General features: G+C 46.1%; 1 non-coding gene and 1 pseudogene across 1 annotated transcript; both read left to right on the forward strand.

Moving 5' to 3' along the window:
* Positions 1-16,825: 16,825 nt before the first annotated feature.
* On the forward strand, positions 16,826-16,976 carry LOC125991805 (U1 spliceosomal RNA; annotated as a pseudogene).
* A 534-nt stretch (positions 16,977-17,510) lies between these two features.
* On the forward strand, positions 17,511-17,622 carry LOC125991813 (U5 spliceosomal RNA). Its single transcript, XR_007489454.1, has one exon. It is a non-coding gene; the product is annotated as a U5 spliceosomal RNA (small nuclear RNA).
* Positions 17,623-20,780: the final 3,158 nt, after the last annotated feature.

Below are 20,780 nucleotides of genomic sequence, written 5' to 3' on the forward strand. Positions count from 1 at the left end.
CCTCCTCCTCTGCCTTGCTGGGACCCTTGGAAGAAGACTGTTGTATCTTCATCTAGTTCATCATCATTATCTAAATGAAATAAATCAGAATCTTTGCCTTTTTTGATCACTTTTTCAGCATGTCTGGCCCATTGCATAGTTGTTGTCACACTTGCAACATCCACTTCCACCAAATGTTTCCTCACCCAGTTGCCTATTTCAGGGCGGAAATTACTGAGGAGCGCATTTTTAAGCTGTTGTTGATAAGCACTCTCAGCTGTATCATTGAATGGGATGCCACTATGCACCCTGAATTCTTTTTCAAATCTCAAACGAAAATCATCAGTATCTTCGCCAGGCTTCTGTTTTATTCCTGCCAAATGACCATAATTCGCTCGTCTTTGAAATATAGTTCGCACTCTTTGCACAAGACCATTCCATTGTGCTGCATACTCCCCTCCCAATTGATTTCCCTCAACGGGATAGGGAAAAGGCCCTTGATTATTTCTACCTGTATAATTTCCTCTAACCTTTGCCCAGTCTTTTCCCAAGGAGGACATTGCAGCTTCTCCTGCCTCATGTCCATTCAGTCTATAGGAATGTATAATTCCAGCCATGTCCTCTGCCCATATATCTGGGTCTTCAGCAACAGGGGTAACCCCTTCAACTGCTTTTCTTGCCTCTTCCAGAGTCCATGGCCGGAAAACATATGTATGTGGGGGTTGGCCTTCGCCTGCAATAGGGTTTGACACCTGTATCATTGGGCACAACAACATTGTCTATATTTTGAGAAAATTTAGTAGCAGTGGTCAAACTTCTTGTTTGTACAGGACTTCTAATAATGTGACCCTGACTTCTTTTGCTGTTATATGCGGGGGCTGTGGGTTTGTTAAGCTTGGATACAAGTTTTGCGTACGAGCGGAAGGCCCCTCTTGCTCCTCTGCTTGAGCTGCGGCTTCAGTTTCGGCTGGAGCTGTGGCCGCGGCAGTGCGCCTGCGCACTGTGGCCTCATTGTCTTCCGGCCTGACAAACATAGTCTCAGCCTCATCACCTTTCATCTTTCTATCTTTTGTCTTTTGAATTTGTTCTTTTCTCTCTTGTGAAGCTTTCAACCACATTTTAGCACAATCCAATTCTCTCTCTTTTCTTTTCTTTTTCAGTCCATTTTTCTTTTTATGCACACTCTTCTAAAACATCAACTACTATCTTCCACACTTCAACTCTCAACTTCCCTTCTACTCCATACTTTTTCTTCCACTTCGGCATATATTGCATACAATTAAGAAATCTACTCGCCATGTACTTCTCATCTCCGTCAAGAGGTAGAGATTTACCTGTCACGTCTCGCCCCCAACTGCCCCACTATGTGTCTGTTGTCTTGGTTTCTGTCTGTGTGCTCGCCCCTCCCCTCCTGTGTGCCCATAATCAGTGTGATTGTTCCCAAGTCGCCGCCCCAGTGCGGTTGTGTTTCCCCGAGTTTCCGCGGAGTGCGGTTCTGTTTCCCCAAGTCGCCGCCCGTGTGCGGTTGTGTTCCCCAAGTCGCTGCCCGAGCGCAGTTCTGTCCCCCAAGTCACCGCCAGAGTGCGGCTCTGCCCCCTAGGTCGCCGCCGGAGTGCGGTTCGGTCCCCTAGGTCACCGCCAGAGTGCGGTTCTGTCCCCGAAGTCACCGCCAGAGTGCGGATCTGTCCCCGCAGTCGCCGCCCGAGTGCGGTTCTGTCCCCGAAGTCACCGCCAGAGTGCGGATCTGTCCCCGCAGTCGCCGCCCGAGTGCGGATCTGTCCCCGCAGTCGCCGCCCGAGTGCGGTTCTGTCCCCGAAGTCACCGCCAGAGTGCGGATCTGTCCCCGCAGTCGCCGCCCGAGTGCGGTTCTGTCCCCGAAGTCACCGCCAGAGTGCGGATCTGTCCCCGCAGTCGCCGCCCGAGTGCGGATCTGTCCCCGCAGTCACCGCCGGAGTGCGGTTCTGTCCCCGCAGTCGCCGCCCGAGTGCGGTTCGGTTCCCTAAGTCGCCGCCCGAGTGCGGTTCGGTTCCCCAAGTCGCCGCCCGAGTGCGGTGCGGTTCGGTTCCCCAAGTCGCCGCCCGAGTGCGGTTCGGTTCCCCAAGTCGCCGCCCGAGTGCGGTGCGGTTCGGTTCCCCAAGTCGCCGCCCGAGTGCGGTTCGGTTCCCCAAGTCGCCGCCCGAGTGCGGTGCAGTTCGGTTCCCCAAGTCGCCGCCCGAGTGCGGTGCGGTTCGGTTCCCCAAGTCGCCGCCCGAGTGCGGTGCGGTTCGGTTCCCCAAGTCGCCGCACGAGTGCGGTCCGGTTCGGTTCCCCAAGTCGCCGCCCGAGTGCGGTGCGGTTCGGTTCCCCAAGTCGCCGCCCGAGTGCGGTGCGGTTCGGTTCCCCAAGTCGCCGCCCGAGTGCGGTGCGGTTCGGTTCCCCAAGTCGCCGCCCGAGTGCGGTGCGGTTTGGTTCCCCTAGTTTTTTTTTTGGGACGTCGGGAGACGTCCCTTGTGGGGGGGGTTCTGTCACGTCTCGCCCCCAACTGCCCCACTATGTGTCTCTTGTCTTGGTTTCTGTCTGTGTGCTCGCCCCTCCCCTCCTGTGTGCCCATGATCAGTGTGATTGTTCCCACCTGCCTCTCGTTACCTGTCGTGTATAAAAGTCCTGTCTGCCCCTCTCTCCCTGTCGGATCATTGGTTTTGGTTTTGGTTTTGGTTTTGGTTGCTGTCGTTCGGTGTTGTCGTCCTGTCTTGGTGCCGTCATGTCCTGCTGTCTTCTTGTTCCACGTCACGGTCAGTCAGTCAAGTTATTGTTTAAGTCATGTCAGTTTACCGAGTCTGTATTTTGAGTTGCTTCAATAAACCCTGGTCCAAGCTGCACTTGGTCGTCCTGCTCCATGCTCCACACCCGACCGTGACATTACCGTTTTTATTTCCCATCTTAATTCTAGTAATTTTAGGTTATACAATTTCTTTTTCTCAAAAATATTATTATTATTATTATTATTATTATTATTATTATTATTATTATTATTATTACTTATTTATTTCTTTGACTCTTTGAGGATCCTCAATGCAGGTTTAAATCAACCTTTCAACAAATTACTAGCCTGTATTATTGCCGTGGATCAATGCTAGAACTGCTATTTAGTCAATTTATCCTACCAGTCACACTTTCAACCACACAAACTCAAGCGCTTTTTATTTTTCTCATGGCTCGGACAAACCAAAGCCGTATCTCATAGCTCGGACAAACCAAAGCCGTATCTCATAGCTCGGACAAACCAAAGCCGTATCTCTCGTGCATCTGTAGTTTTTTACGCGTTTCACAAACACAATCACACAACTTCAGGCCTTTAACTTACTTGTCCCCTGGTTCGTTGCACTGCCGGGTCCCGTCAATCTACCTCTGTCAGACGAAGGCAGACCTAAGATGCTGGCCCAGCGAAGAATTTCCTTCCCAGGTCTTTCTTTACCAGGTCCGGCTAGTGGACGCTGGCCCGTCGACGGTGTACAGCGTGTCGTCCTCCGTCAGCCAGATGATGGGTATGAGAGGTCCCGGGTTTCGGCACCAAAATGTTAGAGATTTGCTCACTCCAATTTATTTTGCAAGAACCACACGGGAGACAAGCAAGTTCTTTTAGACACCTGCAGGTGGAGAGTTCACTCGCTCCAGGAATGAAGTCTGAAACTCTCCCAACTGCAAGGACATATTTATTAAGAGAAAGAGTGGGGGTAAGAGTAGACTGAATAGGAAGCCCTTGTGCTCTAGTCAAAACATATCAGGGGATGTTTTACGACCTTGTGTAGGATGAGACAAGGTAGGTTATTTATTACCGGTTGCATTCCAACATAATCATACGATAAAGATAATTTGAAAAACCCTAACAATTTTGACAGATAAAAATGAGAGGAAAAGAGAGAAATTTGTTTGCGAGCAGAAACTAATCCATACTAGTGCATGTTAAGTGTCGAGCCCACATGAGAAATTCAAAGAAGAAGAAAAAACGACAGAACATGCTTTCAGGAATTGGAAGAAGCTAAATTGTGAATTTAGATTTTGCAATGCTTCATTTAATAGGAATAATTGATTGGTTGTGTTATAAGATAATACAAAATTCTAAATGCAAGCTAAATCTGAGAGATTGAGTTCTTCAAATTTAAAAACAAAGAAAAAAATTAAGATTAATTTGCCAGTTGTTGGTTTTAGTTAAGTTTTTTTGAATTGGTGGTTTGTTCTACCAGGAACCTTGAGTTGAAAATGATATATGAATGTTGTGTGGTGAGCTTGGATGAATTGGGACCAATGTGATAGGAAGACTCCTTTTTGGAGACTGTGTGAGATGCATATGATGAGCATTGATGAATTATTGCCTGAATGAAAGGTTGAATGGTTGAAGTCGTTGGCGACTACTATGGAAAATTAGTAGAGCAACTTTGATGAAAGAGTGATTTTGAGCAGGTTGAATGCTAAAAAGAAAACGTAGTTTTTGGATTGATAATTAACTAGAGAAAAAACTGGAGAACCAGTAACACATGTAGAAGATGTGTGAACTTAGAAATTAAGAAGCGTTTTGGAAAGAAAGTCAAATTAAATGATGATGAAATCATATGTAGTAATACAACACTTTACTACATATGGATTCTCTAAATCATACAATTGGGTAAAATAAAACATACATTTTGATTTGTATTCAAGTTTCTAAGATTCTTGTGATAAACAATGAGAAAACGATTGAAAAGTAACTAAAGAAACTACAAGAAAGTGAAAATGTCTAATCATTTGCTAGCTGAGTCGCTCCCCATTCGGGGAGGCCGTCCATTTACTTGCTAAGCTAGTTGTGAAAACAGTCCAATTGCCACGAAAAGTAGCTGTGTGCATGTGTGCAGTACACACACACACGAGACTGATAAGGTGTCAAGAGGTAACAAGCTTGCAGACAGAACCACAAAGCTGCAGCGCAAAAGACACTTCAAATTTTATACACACAAGAGGCAGATTAAATCACTGAAACCTTTTTAAAGATGTGCAGCGACAAAGTCCATAGAGTGAAATTCCATTATGGACGAAAAGAGGGGCAAGATTAGAGAATGGCATCTATAAATGACCAGAAGACAGACCTATCCTACCAAAGAACCTATGCAAATGGGCAGCAATATTGAGCCATGGTGCGTGTCACATGGCTCAAGAGGAGGGATAGTGGGGCAGGTCAGTCAGCTTTATGTAACATATGGATTTGATTCATATTCAAAACATTTTCAAAACAAAACAAAACAAAACATTTTTTTAGAGCTTGTTTCAACAAAAACAAAAACACTGAATGCCTTCAATTTAAAAGATCATTTTGACCTTTGCAGGATGATCTGCTGTGTCGGATCTGGACTGCCATGAAAGTATGATGTTTATATGTGTACTTTGTCAACAACCGCTGTAGATGTTAAAGAATGGGATGAATATCTAGAATGAATGTGGATAATTTGTTTCAGGTAACTAACTATAAGAGTAACTGAAAAAAGAAACAATTGATTGCTTATGGCAAAACAAGCTGCAAAGACAGAAAAAAATTGAATATGTCATATGTATGGATTTGCGACAGATTATTTATGTTGTACCGTTGCCATTGACCAAAGATTGTGTGAAATCTGTCACGTCTACTGGATTGTGAAGTGTGTGACAGAGCAGTCTATATAATATCCATTGAGAGAAAAAAGAAAAAAAAAGAAGCCATTGCTTTCAGAGAATGTAGTCAAGCGAAATTGTATATACATCAACATGCCAAGGTCTGGGGAAAAAGCTGGTAAAAACCAAAATATCTTTAAATTTGAGAGGCGACGATGATTTAACCGAAATTGATGCAATTGGAGTCCCTAGAGGAGTTCCTGATTAATAAGAATTAAATGACCAAATTGCAGCGGGATGGGAGTCCTCCATTTGCTGCTGGTGAACGATGAACAAGAACGTAGACAGGATAAATTACATCCATTACAACATGCAGAAATTGGGCAAACGGACACAAGCGGGGATTGAGGCAGTGCATGAACAGCTAGCCACGCCTTCCCTAATGTCGATCCAGAACCACAATGCTCATGATATGTTGTAGTCTGAGAAAGGAGGCATCTGCGCAATGTTTGGAGAACAATGCTGCACCTTCATCCCCAACAACACCGCCCCTGATGGGAGCCTGACGGATTGCAGGCCTGCGATCCCTCAAAACGAGGATGAAAGAGCACTACAAGTGGATGAATGCTTTTGGGAAGTATAACGCCATTGTGTCCTCAATTTTACCATCAGTTGCAGTGTTGCTGCTATGCTCACCTTGTACGGATGTTGCATACCGTGTCTTCGTGCTCTGTTTAATCATCTCATCACTACAGTAATATCGCCCATGGAGGACGAGGTTGCTCAGATATACCTAATGTCTGAGCGGCAACATGATGATGTTGATGGCAAAATTCCTGCATCTGTGTTACCAGACTTTTCCCAGATCCATGGGATTCTGAATGATGACATCGCAACGTTTATCCTTTGGTGTAAACATATTTGTCCTCATGAATGTGATCCGACGACTGAGAGTCGAGAAAAGGGGTTGTTTACGGTGATGTGTGAATTTGAGCAAATATGTGATAAACAGTGGGGAAATGTCAGGATAATTAGTTTTGTAGAAGCGCTGGCCGGCCTGAACCGGAGGGCTCATACCTTCGCTCAAGGCCAACACATCTGCCAGGTTTTAGGGAGTTCTTATACTCCCTTCCTTGTCTTATCTGTGAGAGGCCCTCACTAGTTATTGACAGGACACCTTTGTTCCTTGTTTAGCTAAAGAGAAGTTCTTTATTATACCTTGTAGTTTCTATTTATGAATTGTTGTTGACCGGGACAGTTTTTAAGTTATCCCATATTTACTCAATGTTTGGTTAAGTAGACTTCATGTAAGTTATCTCACATCTACTTAACGTTTGTTGGAGTGTATGCACGAGAGGTATCTGATGATTTAGTCATCATTATTATTGTGTGAAACGTAGCAAGAAAGTCTAGAGCATTGTTTTACAGGGACACGGCATCCAGGAGTTGGATATCAACACCGTGCTGTCACAGTCAAGGATGCCGACCCTTACCGCCCTGGACTTGCAGATGGTGCCTGTGATCAGCTATTCTGAACAAATCTCAATGTGACTGTTAAAGGACGAACAATACCGCAAGTGGCCTACACAGAGAGACCAGCTGGAGTGAATTACACATGTTACATCCAAGGTAACGTGACCCACGTCTACGTTAACGATGACTGCTCTCCAGGAGGAGACTGGATGGGAGCTTTGGACATCGCCGCTGTGTGCCAGGATGAGAGAGCCGTTTTCAAGGTGTAAGGGCTCTACTACCAACATGGCTGCACCATCGGACGGGACTTACTTCATCCAGAAGTTCAGAAGCACTGCCTCACCTGCATCCTATGAGTGCACGTGCCTGTTCAGAACGGATCATGGTTTTGTGGTCACAAGAGTTGTCCGATGCTGCCTGCCAACTGGACACGAGTGTGTGCGCCAGTGTGAGTGACAGACCACACCTACAGACTAGAACATCATCAGCTGACGAAAACACAAGCACATATACAACTTCTTAGACGTGACAGATGTGATAATGATAATGAGACGTGGATTGCGTAGATGCTGTTCTGTTGAGCATGTTTTACGGAAACTTGTTGATTTGACCATCAAAAATGCTTTGCAAGTAATGGATACAATGATGTACTGTTTCTGTGTTTTTCTTTTTATTTTTTTTATTGATAGCATTTTGGTCGCCTAAGGCAGAGGGACCGTGTGAGAATTTTCCTGTTAATAACATCTGGCCAGCAGGTTTTTCGCTTACACGATAAGTTTGATCTGGGGTATTAAGGTAATACCTCATCTTCACTGGAAAGTGTTGCTATCAGTTTGTTGTTGTTTTTATTTTTATTATTTTTCTTTCTTCATTATTTCATTCATTTCTCCAGGCTGTTAGGACCCTGAACTCGCTACCCCCTTCTGCGTAGCGTGCGGCACTGTTGCACTATTTTCTGGAATGTCTGCTGTACGCGCACTTGCTCCTTTTTTGCTCCTCTTATTTATTTATTTATTTATTTATTTATTTATTTATTTATTTATTTATTTATTGTGTTATTTATTCATTATTTATTCAGCGCGCTGTTGTTATACTTGTTTACTTGCTTGTCTGTTGTGGGCCATGTCTTGTCACCGTGGGATAGGGGGGAACGAAATTTCGGTTTCTTTGTGTGTCTTTGGCATGTGGAGAAATTGACAATAAAGCTGACTTTGACTTTGATTATACATGTATATATGTTTTTTTTTTACTTGTCTTTGTTGTTTGGGGTGGCATAATCATATGATAAAACAGGAGGGAGATGTTAGGGTTTTTCAGATTATCCTTATCGTATGGTTATGTTGGAATGCAACCGGTAATAAATAACCTACCTTGTCCCATCCTCCACAAGGTTGTAAAACATCCCCTGATATGTTTTGACTAGAGGACAAGGGCTTTCTATTCAGCCTACTCATACCCCCAACTCTGTTTCTCTTAATAAATATGCCCTTGCACGGTGGAGAGTTCAGACCTCCATTCGAACATCGATGCACGCACAGCGACGAATGGACTCTCCACCTGCAGGTGTCTAAAAGGACTTACTTGTCTCCCGTGTGGTTCTTGCAAAATAAGTTGGAGTGAGCGAATCTCTAACAGCGTAGCGTGTTAGTCTCATAATCTGAAGGTCGTGAGTTTGACCCTCACATGGGCCACACTTTTATATAGTCCTAACTCTAGCCCTAGTTAGAAACCCTGGCCACAGTTTGAAACCTTAGTTGGCCTCCCCAACCTGAGTTGGAAACCCTAGTTTCAGAATGCTCAGACTTAAAGTCACTTTTTCTTTCTGTGAAGTTCAGTTTGATTGAAATGGCCGGTGGTTGGATCAATTTTACAGTAAAAAAAAAATTGTAAAACCGCAAATGCACAGCCTCATAGTGCAGGTGCTAGCATGTCAGTCTCACAATTTGAAGGTCAAGAGTTCGGTCCTCAGGTGGGGCAGACTTTTTATATACCTAGTCCCAACTAGCCCTAACCCTAACTCTAGCCCTAGTTGGAAACCCTTGTCCTAGTTGGAAACCTTAGTTGGAAACCCTATTTTCAGTAGGGATCAGGTTGCTCAGACTAAAATAACGTTTTCTTCTTTTAAGGGGTAGGGCAGCAAAGTAAGCAGGGATTGTGAATATCAGCAAGCACAGGTTGCTCGACTGGAGTCAAGAGAAACAAATTAAAAATTGTACATAAAAGGAAAAATTTGCCTCTTTCTTTTGGCTTTTGTCACTGACATTTGGGGTCACAACAACAAAGATCAAAACAGCACACAAACAGTTTACCTATATTTTCCTCTTTCAATTTGATGATACACTAGACATGAAGACCTGTTTAGATCTGAAATTTTATCCATTAGGCCAGATAGCCATACAGGAAATTCTGACAAGTGATAGCAGTCCAATGATTTTTGAGCATATACAATAAATCGACAGCCTACATTCAAGTGAAGTTAACTGACTTTGGATCAGAAGATAAAGGGGTTCAAGTCCCTTCATTTGTCAATTTAATGAATGTCAAGAGGAAAGTAGCCTAGTGGATAATGTGTCTAACATTAAATAATAGTTTTTGTTTTGTTTCTGCATTACACAATAAATCTCCTTCACATTGTGACACATTCTCCCATTATCTGTTTGTGTTCGGTAGAGAAAAAGATTTTAAAGGAAAGGTAAGTATTGTTGCGTTGTGTTGTATTGTATTGTGTGTTGTCATTATCATATTTTTCGGACTATAAGTCGCGTTTTTTTTCATAGTTTGGGTGGGGGGGCGACTTATACTGAGGAGCGACTTATATGTGATTTTTTTGTCACAAATTTTCAAAATAAAATAAAAAACGAAAAACGGATAAACGAACCGTGATGTAGCAAGGGATTACTGTAGTTTGAACTGCAAGTGACGTCAGCGGCGCGGCGGTTGTTTACTTAAAGGACGAAGGATTCGATCACGGGATGACGAAGATGATGAAGGGCTCCATGCACTACCGGCATCTTTAGTGGCTTTGCTTGTAAGTGACTCGGAGGACGAAGAGGTTTTTTTTTTTTTTTTTTAAAGTCCCAATGATCATCACACACACATTTGGGTGTGGTGAAATTTGTCCTCTGCATTCAACCCATCCCCGTGTGATTTTGATCCATCCCCTGGGGGAGAGGGGAGGAGTGAGCAGCAGCGGTGCCGCGCTCGGGAATCATTTGGTGATCCAACCCCCAATTCCACCCCTTAATGCTGAGTGCCAAGCAGGGAGGCAATGGGTCCCATTTTTATAGTCTTTGGTATGACCCGGCCGGGGTTTGAACCCACAACCTTCCAGTCTCAGGGCGGACACTCTACCACTAGTTTGAAGGATTTAATGATTTGGAGTGACACAGAAGGTTTGAAAAACTATTGTGGGTTTTACGCACACCCGGTCCTATTCTATAGAGCTCTCTTCCACCTCCGTGGCTGGAAGTGCCACCTCCGGGGATGGAAGTCCACGCCGCCACACGCCTGGAAGTCGATGCCAGTGCTTGGGGCCGTGTGGCGGTGAACTATTTATGTTATAGTTATTTGATATATTTATAAAAAATAAATTATTCAGTGGTAATGTTGGACGTTTTCAATAAATACAAATTCATACAGTTTTAGGGTTCTCAGGTTAAAAGATAGTCATGTTTTTGCAGATATATTATTTTTTTTACTTTATTTTTTATTGTTTGTTATGGTTGCTGCCATCACCACGAGTAAAAGAAGCAAAGTGATAGTGTTTCTTAATCTATTTTTTACTTAATTTATAATGCTTTGGTTTTGTAATGACCAAAGGTACTGTTAGATAAATTGTATATATATGTTATCATGCGTTCCCTAATGAGTACTTATTAATAAAGTTATTGCACAGAATGCTTGCTGTTTCGCCTTGCAGACGTCACCCAGTCCACAACAAGTCAAACGATGCTGTCTGGAACTTCCTGACCTTCTACACCTCTGGGAATTCAAGAAAGTTGTTGATAGCTCAATCTATTTTGTTGATGTCTGCACATGTCATTTTGTCTTTGCCCTCTTTTCACATGACTTCTTTGTTTCACATAGCATTTTGTCCTTGCACTCTTTTCGTTTCTCATGGCATCCTGTCTGCGACTTCTAGTTTCACATAGAATCTCGTTTCTTCTCTCATGAGACAAAGCCCACGCTTTCCCCCCCCACCTATCAGGGGCTAGTCTCACATTGTAGGTAGGGCATTCCTAAATAAAAAAAGTGAGGAGTGTAAACAGACCTTTAGTGTAGTCGGATTGATGTAAGTCTGAATGCACTCCTCGCGAGAAAAGACTCAACATTCTGCCTCACTGGTTTTGTCTGCTGATCCTTTTGCTGATTTTGAACCTAACAGATTTTTGGGGGCTCGTTCCGGGGTCTCAATAGACCTATTTCGGGATTCCAGCTGACTTTTCGACCCAGGACAAGTCCTTGGCCAAGGCATATAGAGGAAACCCTTTTCACGGGGCTGACTCGATCAGTCGGCTGGACACCGGAGTGGTTGACGAGATCATCCGAGGAGAAGGCCCAGCAGACTGTGAGTACGAATCTTGATTCTGTTGAAAGTAATGAAAGTGCAGTGACAAGAGGTCACTTAAAACCTTGACAATTCTAGACCCTATCAAGTGCAATTAGAAACAGTTAAATTCCGCTGGGATGATGGAGTCCCCTGACTGATAAGTCAGCTAAATTCCATGGGAGAGCGGACCCATCTGTTTTCTAAAGAAGTACAGGTAATTTGGAGCAGTTAAATTCCGCTGAGGTGTCGTGGGGCCTCCTAATTAACCTTCCTAATGTGTTAGCTTTCTGCTGCCATCTGTGGTGTTTTTCTTAACTCTTGTTTAGCTGGTTTGGCTTCTTTATCCATGAAAAGATAGCTTTTATATCTACTTTAAGAAAAAGGCAAAAATAAGTTTTTCTTACACAATAGGAAGGTTAAAGAGTTTAGAGTTTGTTAAGATCCACGGGAGGGCGGACTCCCCTGCTTGCCTGTGGGACGATAAGAGTGCGCATTGTGTGTGTGTGTGTGTGTGTGTGTGTATGGTTTGACTGAGAGTAACCTCATTTGAGGACACACAGGATTGTAATCAGGGCTTTTGTGTGGACGAAAGCAAGGATTCTCCGTTTCCTCCTGAGACTCACCACACATCGAACATTTAACCACTGTCCTGTGAATAAAGTTGGCTTTAGGACACTGTAGGTGCCATTCGAATTGCCAACTCCGAAATTTAGAAAATAAACCATGGGGACAGCAAGTAGCAAACAAAAACCGCTACCCCGACATGAATTAAAATGCAAAGATTGGAAATTGATGGAAGAAGTCGACCCCGAAAATGTAAGATATCTTGACAAATGGATAACTGATTACAAATTTGATGGTCAGCTGAAAACGAATTCGTTGAATAACCTAAAGCAAGCAATTGATGCTAAATGTGGTGTAAAGAAGAATAAAGACGGGTATCATCTAATAGTACAATGGGAATTGGAAGCTGAAAAGAGAAAATGTGGGCAGATAAGAGAAAAATTGAGAGATAAGGAAGACGAAGAAAAGATAAAAAAGGACTTGCTGTTGCACAGGCAGGAGGATGATGAGACAGTGTCAGCGCGGGCTCGCTTGAAGGCCGAAGCTGACAATGCGATGAATGAGGATGAAAAAAATGATCAAATTATAAAGACGGACATTGCAGCACGCCAAAGCGAACCAATTTTTCCGTCTCTGTACCCCAAATTACCAAGCACAGATCATCCTCCTGAGTATAGTGCTTCTGCTCGTGGTATGTTGGCGCGGAGCCGTGCTCGTGGTATGTTGACGCGGAGCCGTGCTAAGTTGGGTCCTTCGGCTGACGCATACCCGATGATTGAAGTGGCAAATCCTCATGATGATGGATGACCCATAATTTTAGTGTACAGAACATGGACCAACGCTGATATAAAATCAGCAATTGAGGGTATAGCGTTGCCCACTGAAGATGTTGATCAATACTGTACCGACATGAAACAACTCATTGCTTCGTATAATTTGAGAGGCGATGAAGTACAGCAGGTTTTCATGGCATCCTTAACCAAACATTGAGCAAGCGTTAAAGGCACCTGGGATCCTTTTGATTCCCGGGGCCGTCCATTGGAATGTAACGGGGTGCCATTACAGACAGAAATTGACCAACTATTGGGCAGGATAAAAATAAAATTCGAACGTAGAGCAAATTACACAGACATTGGCCGAACCAAACAAAAAGAAGATGAGTTGTTTGAAGACTTTAGACACAGACTCGAAAGAGTGTTCAAAGCCAATAGTGGCTTGGAGCATGGAACTGATGTTTATGACCAAAAACTCAAAAATGCTCTACATGCAAATTCGCGACCAGCAATCCAAACCTGGATCACTAAACATATGATCACTTTCCCGACATCTACCTTGCCACAGTTCATTGATCATGAAATACACGCCGAAAAAGTTGTCAATTCAAAAAGAGCAAAAGAGAAGGGGAAAACAGACACCGTGTTTTTTGTTGGAGGGCAGTCTGAAGTGTTCTATCAAAATAAGACCTTCGACCCACGCCTAGGGGGGCGTGGTCGTAACAAATTCCGTGGCAAAGGTAGCGGGGGGTACAGTCGTGATTCTCCCAATTATGGAACAAATGACCAGCCCGCCTCAGGTCAGTCAAAACGGTACAATGCTGAACCTCCTATTTGCTGGTCATGTGGGAAGAAAGGCCATATAGCAAGAAACTGCCCAGGTAATTACAAGGACGGGAGTAGACCTCCCTTATGACTAGGCAACGATCAAAATACAGTTGGAACAACTGTCTTGTCAACAGCTCCCCCTGTTGATGTAGATTAGAACATTCAAGATTTGTTGATGAACAATATTGAGAAGCCAGTGATAACTCTAATGGTAAACGGGACTCCAATAACCTTTTTGTGTGACTCAGGGGCATGTGTGACCACATGTCGTGACATACCTGCAGATGTGCAAAAAAACGGTAAATCCTTTTGGGTGAGAGCAGCAAATGGGCTGGCAACCCCAGTTCCCCAGTCTCGACCAGTTTGGATACGGGACCCGGAAGGGGGAAGTTGTTGCATTCCCATTTTGCTGATGCCCAGTTGCCCTATTAATTTGCTAGGTAGAGATGCTCTCACTGCCCTTGGGCTTTCCCTTGTGTCTCTTAACGGTCAAATTGTTGTCAAAAGGCGACACCAGTTACAGATTTTTGGTCAATTTCACTGCTACTATTTTTATTCATTGGATTTGGCTGATGCAGAAGTGATGGAATTTGGTTCCCCTCTTTTGGCCCGTGTGGCCACTCTTTTGCACTGCCCTGAACAGGCAATGGAAGCCAATAAACTACACATAACTATGTGGCATAAAGACACACCTGGTCCTGATCACAACTATGAGAATATGCTTGAGGCTGCTACACCTGCCACTTTGACGGCATCTTTCCTTCTGCATGATGGTGAAAGCCGTGCTTGTGTAGTTATACAAACGGCTCCCCCTGCTGTTCAGAGGTTGCACATGTCTCCCACTCCGCTCCACATCTCTCTCTACAGGCCTCACACCGCAACGTGGCAAAGTTTGGGATTTATGGCTGGTGATGCCTTGGCAGCTTCTGACTGGACTCAGGTTAATCCTGACTCCTTTTATAGTCCTTCCACCAAGCTTTTCAAACAAAATATGATTCGAGACTTGTCATTCATTAGTGGAATCCACGCTGATCCTGGTGTTGAGCAAACACCCTCATTTTGAGATTTTGTGTTGATGTCAGATGACGAGCACATCCTCGGTGAGGTCCCAAGTCATCTTTGGTCTGCGGGTCCTTCTGACGTTGGTTTAGTGAAAGGTCAAGTCAAGTCAAAGTCAAAGTCAAAGTCAAAGTCAAAGTCAGCTTTATTGTCAATATCTCCACATGCCAAAGACACACAAAGAAACCGAAATTTCGTTCCCCCTATCCCATGGTGTGGGTCCATGGCCAATGTCACTGCCCCTTTTTTGCCCATTGCTCGTAGTGATATTTGGTTTTGGTGTAATAGTAACAAACTTTATGATAGGTTGCCTTTCAACAGCTCCGGAATTTGCGCTTTGGTAACCCTATTGCTACCTGTTCATTTGATACCGATGTCCTCTTATGATCTAACATCTTTTGCTAAGTCCGTAGTGCCCGTATTCTGGCCGAGAACGAAACGAAACGCCGAATGGCGGGGCACAGCTAATCCAACCTATATCGACGCCATTGGTGTTCCTAGAGGAGTACCGGATGAGTATAAGCTGGTGAATCAGATAGCAGCTGGTTTTGAATCCGCCCTGTGTTGGTGGTGTACTATTAACAAAAACGTTGACAGGATTAACTACGTCCATTACAACGTGCAGAGGCTTGGAAACTGGTCCGAGGCGGGTTTCAAGGCGGTCCACTCCCAACTGGCCGCTACTTCCCTCATGGCTTTCCAGAATCGAATGGCCCTTGACATGCTACTCTCAAAGGAGGGCGGTGTCTGCGCCATGTTCGGTGAGCAATGTTGCACGTTTATTCCGAATAATACTGCAGCCGGCGGAACCCTGTCCCAGGCCCTTGAGGGCCTGCGGACCTTGAACGGGAGGATGAAGGAACACAGTGGGGTGAACACAGAGGTTTGGACCGACTGGTTGAACGTGTTCGGAAAGTACCGCACCCTGGTTTCCTCTGCCCTGGTCTCCATTGCCGTTTTCTCTGCCATTTTGACCTTGTGTGGATGTTGTTGCATCCCTTGTCTCCGATCCCTAATTAACAGGATAATTACAACTGCTATCTCTCCACCAGCTGAGACTTTCCCGTTGCTCCAAAGGGATGACCTTTCGATCGACGGGGGTTCCTTCTCTAGTGACGACCCGGTCGGCGACTCTATTGTGGTAAACCTGTCCGGTTTGTTTCCTGACCCTAGCTTTGCCGATTATGACTCGGTTTCCTCCTGAGTTAGTTCTTGCGAAATGTGATCCCTTGGCTGAAAATCTTTTTGAAGTGGCCATATGGGTGATGAGTTGGTCTCCGGGAACTTATGATAAAACAGGGGGGAATTGTTAGATAAATTGTATATATATGTTATCATGCGTTCCCTAATGAGTACTTATTAATAAAGTTATTGCACAGAATGCTTGCTGTTTCGCCTTGCAGACATCACCCAGCCCACAACAAGTCAAACGATGCTGTCTGGAGCTTCCTGACCTTCTACACCTCTGGGATTCCAAGAAAGTTGTTGATAGCTCAATCTATTTTGTTGATGTCTGCACATGTCATTTTGTCTTTGCCCTCTTTTCACATGACTTCTTTGTTTCACATAGCATTTTGTCCTTGCACTCTTTTCGTTTCTCATGGCATCCTGTCTGCGACTTCTAGTTTCACATAGAATCTCGTTTCTTCTCTCATGAGACAAAGCCCACGCTTTCCCCCCCACCTATCAGGGGCTAGTCTCACATTGTAGGTAGGGCATTCCTAAATAAAAAGAGTGAGGAGTGTAAACAGACCTTTAGTGTAGTCGGATTGATGTAAGTCTGAATGCACTCCTCGCGAGAAAAGACTCAACATTCTGCCTCACTGGTTTTGTCTGCTGATCCTTTTGCTGATTTTGAACCTAACAGGTACTATTTAAACAGTTCTACAAATCCTGTTTCATCCACTGAGTGTGTACGTGTGCCACACGTTTTTAGCAATTAAGCCCGTGACTGAAGATGGCGTTTGCGGTAAAGACGTCGGCCCGGCAACTTGTACAGTTCATACCTACCTGGCAGAGGAGACACCATGATCACCCAAAGTGAGGCTCAGCCATTGCACTCCGGTTGTGCTGACCTCTGCAAATTCCCCAACTGTGGGAATCTCAACTGCATTATTTCTGGTAGTGGGGGACTGCGTTCGCGCTCTCCTCTGGTCTTTCTGATTAAAACAAAAATTAAGCGCAGCAGTACGCACATGGAGTTTAGGTCTGCGATGCTGTGACACACTGAACGCTTTTGAGCATGTAAACTGTACTCTGGAACTGTGCATTTGCTCGCTAAACTGTATTCACCAAATTAGTAAACGCTAAATAATATGTAATTGACATTACATTTCCCGTTCTCTCAGACCAAAAGTACACGTACCAAGACAACTGTTTTTACCTTCAATACTCAAAATAGACGCCCAATATATAGGTGACGCTGTTTGAAAGAACGAGCGCCGTCAGTGTTCGATCCGGTACCTACAATCCTGTGCGCCAACAATGTTTAAAGTAAGTGAGACATTAATGAACACAAAAAACTCGTTTAAACCTTCTATTTAGATTGAGTCCTTCTAAGTATAATAAATCTATCAACGTCTATTGTTTGTATTAGAAGGAATGGTTGCTGCAATTTGAGTGTGAGACCGCCTGTGAATTTGATGAGACCAGCAGTGGGGTGGCCCGTTTTGACTCAGATTTTCAGATCACTCGTTTCTCTTCAGATCGAATAAATCTTTTGCCTTTTACTAAAGATTTCCGTGGAGAGGAACAATAAGAGTATATCTCAATTTGTTGATGCTCTGCGAAAGCAGAGCGTTCTTTCTCTGTTAAAATATCAATATTGCAACGGATAGCCGCCTATATCATACTCAATGCAACAATCATACTTTCACATAATTCATACCGACACATATGTTAACATGTTCACATATACAGAGAAATTATGCCGAGTGCAGACAGACAATCACGTTTAAAACCTCGTTTATCATCCATCCTATTCCGCTTATCCGGGTCGGGTCGAGGGGGAGACAGCTTTAGGAGGGACTCCCAGACTTCCCTCTCCCCAGCCATTTCATCCAGCTCAACCCGGGGATCCCAAGGCGTTCCCAGACCAGCCGAGAGACATAGTCTCTCCAGCACGTCCTGGGTCGGCCGCGAGGTATCCTACCGGTGGGACATGCCCGGAACACTTCCCCAGAGAGGCCTCCAGAAGGCACCCTGATGAGATGCCTGAGCCACCTCATTTGGCTTCTCTCAACGTAGAGGAGAAGCGACTCTACTCCGAGTCCTTTCCCGGATGACCAAGCTTCTCAAGGGAGAGCCCGGACACCCTGCGGAGGAAATTCATTTCGGCTACTTGTATTCGGGATCTCGTTCTTTCGGTCACGACCCAAAGCTCGTGACCATAGTTGAGGGTAGAAGAGTAGATCGACCGGTAAATTGAGAGCTTTGCCTTTTGGCTCAGCTCTCTCTTCACCACGACGGACCGGTACAGAGTCCGCATTACTGCCGATGCTGTACCGAACCGCCTGTCGATCTCGCGCTGCATCCTGCTCTCACTCGTGAACAAGACCCCAAGATACTTGAACTCCTCCACTTGGGGCAGGATCTCATCTCCGATCCGGAGAGGGCATCCCACCCTTTTCAGACCGAGGACCGTGGCCTCGGATTTGGAGGTGCTGACCCTCATCCCGACCGCTTCACACTCGGCTGCGAACCGCCCCAGTGAGAGCTGGAGATCACGGCTTGAAGAAGCCAACAGCACCACGTCGTCTGCAAAAAGCAGAGACGCAATGCTGAGGTCCCCAAACCGGACACCCTCAACGCCTCGGCTGCGTCTAGAAATTCTGTCCATAAAAGTTATGAACAGAATCGGTGACAAAGGGCAGCCTTGGTGGAGTCCAGCCCTCACTGGGAACGAATCCGACTTACAGCCGGAAATGCGGACCGAACTCTGGCATCGGTGATACAGGGACCAAACCGCCCTTATCAGTTGGCTCAGCACCCCGTACTCCCGAAGCACCCTCCACAGAACCTCCCGAGGGACACAGTTGAACGCCTTCTCCAAGTCCACAAAACACATGTGGACTGGTTGGGCAAACTCCCATGCCCCCTCGAGGATCCTGCCGAGGGTGTAGCGCTGGTCCACTGTTCCGCGGCCAGGACGAAAGCCATACTGCTCCTCCTGAATCCGAGGTTCGACCTCCCGACGGACCATCCTCTCCAGCACCCCTGAATAGACCTTACCAGGGAGGCTGAGGAGTGTGATTCCCCCATAGTTGGAACACAACCTCCTTCTTAAAGAGGGGAACCACCCCCCCAGTCTGCCAATCCAGAGGCACCGTCCCCGATGTCCACGCAATGCTGTAGAGGCGTGTCAGCCATGACAGTCCCACAACATCCAGAGCCTTTAAAAACTCTGGGTGGATCGCATCCACCCCCGGGGCCATGCCCCCGAGGAGTTTTTTGATTACCTCAGTGAGTTCGACCCCAGAGATTGGAGAGTCCACATCAGAGTCTCCAGGCCCTGCTTCTACAATGGAAGGTGTGTCGGTGGAATTGAGGAGGTCTTCGAAGTACTCTCCCCACCGACTCACGACGTCCCGAATCGAGGTCAGCAGCACGCCATCTCCAGTGTAAACAGTGTTGACGGTGCACTGGTTCCCCCTCCTGAGACGCTAGATGGTGGACCAGAATTTCCTCGAAGCCATCCGGAAGCCGTTCTCCATGGCCTCGCCAAACTCCTCTCACGCTCAGGTTTTTGCCTCAGCAACCGCCGAAGCCGCGTTCTGCTTGCCCATCCGGTACCTGCCAGCTGCCTCCGGAGTCCCGCTGGCCAAAATGGCCCGATAGGACTCCTTCCTCAGCTTGACGGCATGCCTTACCGCCGGTGTCCACCGGCGGGTTCGGGGATTGCCGCCACGACAGGCACCAACTACCTTACGGCCACAGCTCCGATCGGCTGCCTCAACAATGGAGGCACGGAACATGGTCCACTCTGACTCAATGTCCCCCGCCTCCTCCGGAACATGGGAAAAGATCTGCCAGAGGTGGGAAATGAAGCTCTTCCTGACAGGGGATTCTGCCAGACGTTCCCAGCAGACCCTCACAATACGTTTGGGCCTGCCAGGTCGGACTTCCCCCACCATCGGAGCCAACCCACCACCAGGTGGTGATCAGTTGACAGCTCCGCCCCTCTCTTCACCTGAGTGTCCAAAACATGCGGCCGCAAATGCGATAACACGACTACAAAGTCGATCATTGAACTGCGGCCCAGGTGCCAAGTGCACACATGGACACCCTTATGTTTGAACATGGTGTTCATTATTGACAATCCGTGTCGAGCATAGAAGTCCAATAATAGAACACCGCTCGGGTTCAGACCGTGGGGGCCGTTCCTCCCAATCACGCTCTTCCAGATCTCACTGTCACAAACAACAGTCAGGACCCATCACCCAACCCAAAGGGTTAGGGTTAGCGTTGTCTCTCGTTCACCGGGGTGAACTCCAATGTGCAGGCACCCAGCCGAAGGGCAAACGTATACCCACAACTGCTCGACGCCTCTCACCGTGGGCAACTCCAGAGTGGAAGAGAGTGCAGCCTCTCTCGAGAGGGCTTGTACCGGAACCCAAACTGTGTGTGGAGGCAAGTCCGACTATGTCTAGTCAGAACTTTACTGCCTCGCTTACCAGCTCGGGCTCCTTTTCAGCCAGAGAGGTGACATTCCAAGAGCTAGCTTCTGCTGCCAGGGATCGGTCCGCCAAGGTCCCTGCCTTTGGCCGCCGCCCAGCTTACACTACACCCGACCCCTTTGGCCCCTCCCACAGGTGGTGAGCCCATGGGAAGGGGGACCCATGTTTCCTTTTTGGGCTGTGCCCAGCCGGGCCCCATGGGCGAAGGCCCAGCCACCAGACGCTCGCCTTCGAGCCCCACCTCCAGGCCTGGCTCCAGAGGGGGGGGGGGGGGGGGGGGGG

Source organism: Syngnathus scovelli, chromosome 21 (genome assembly GCF_024217435.2).
Source record: "Syngnathus scovelli strain Florida chromosome 21, RoL_Ssco_1.2, whole genome shotgun sequence".
Classification (NCBI taxonomy): domain Eukaryota; kingdom Metazoa; phylum Chordata; class Actinopteri; order Syngnathiformes; family Syngnathidae; genus Syngnathus; species Syngnathus scovelli.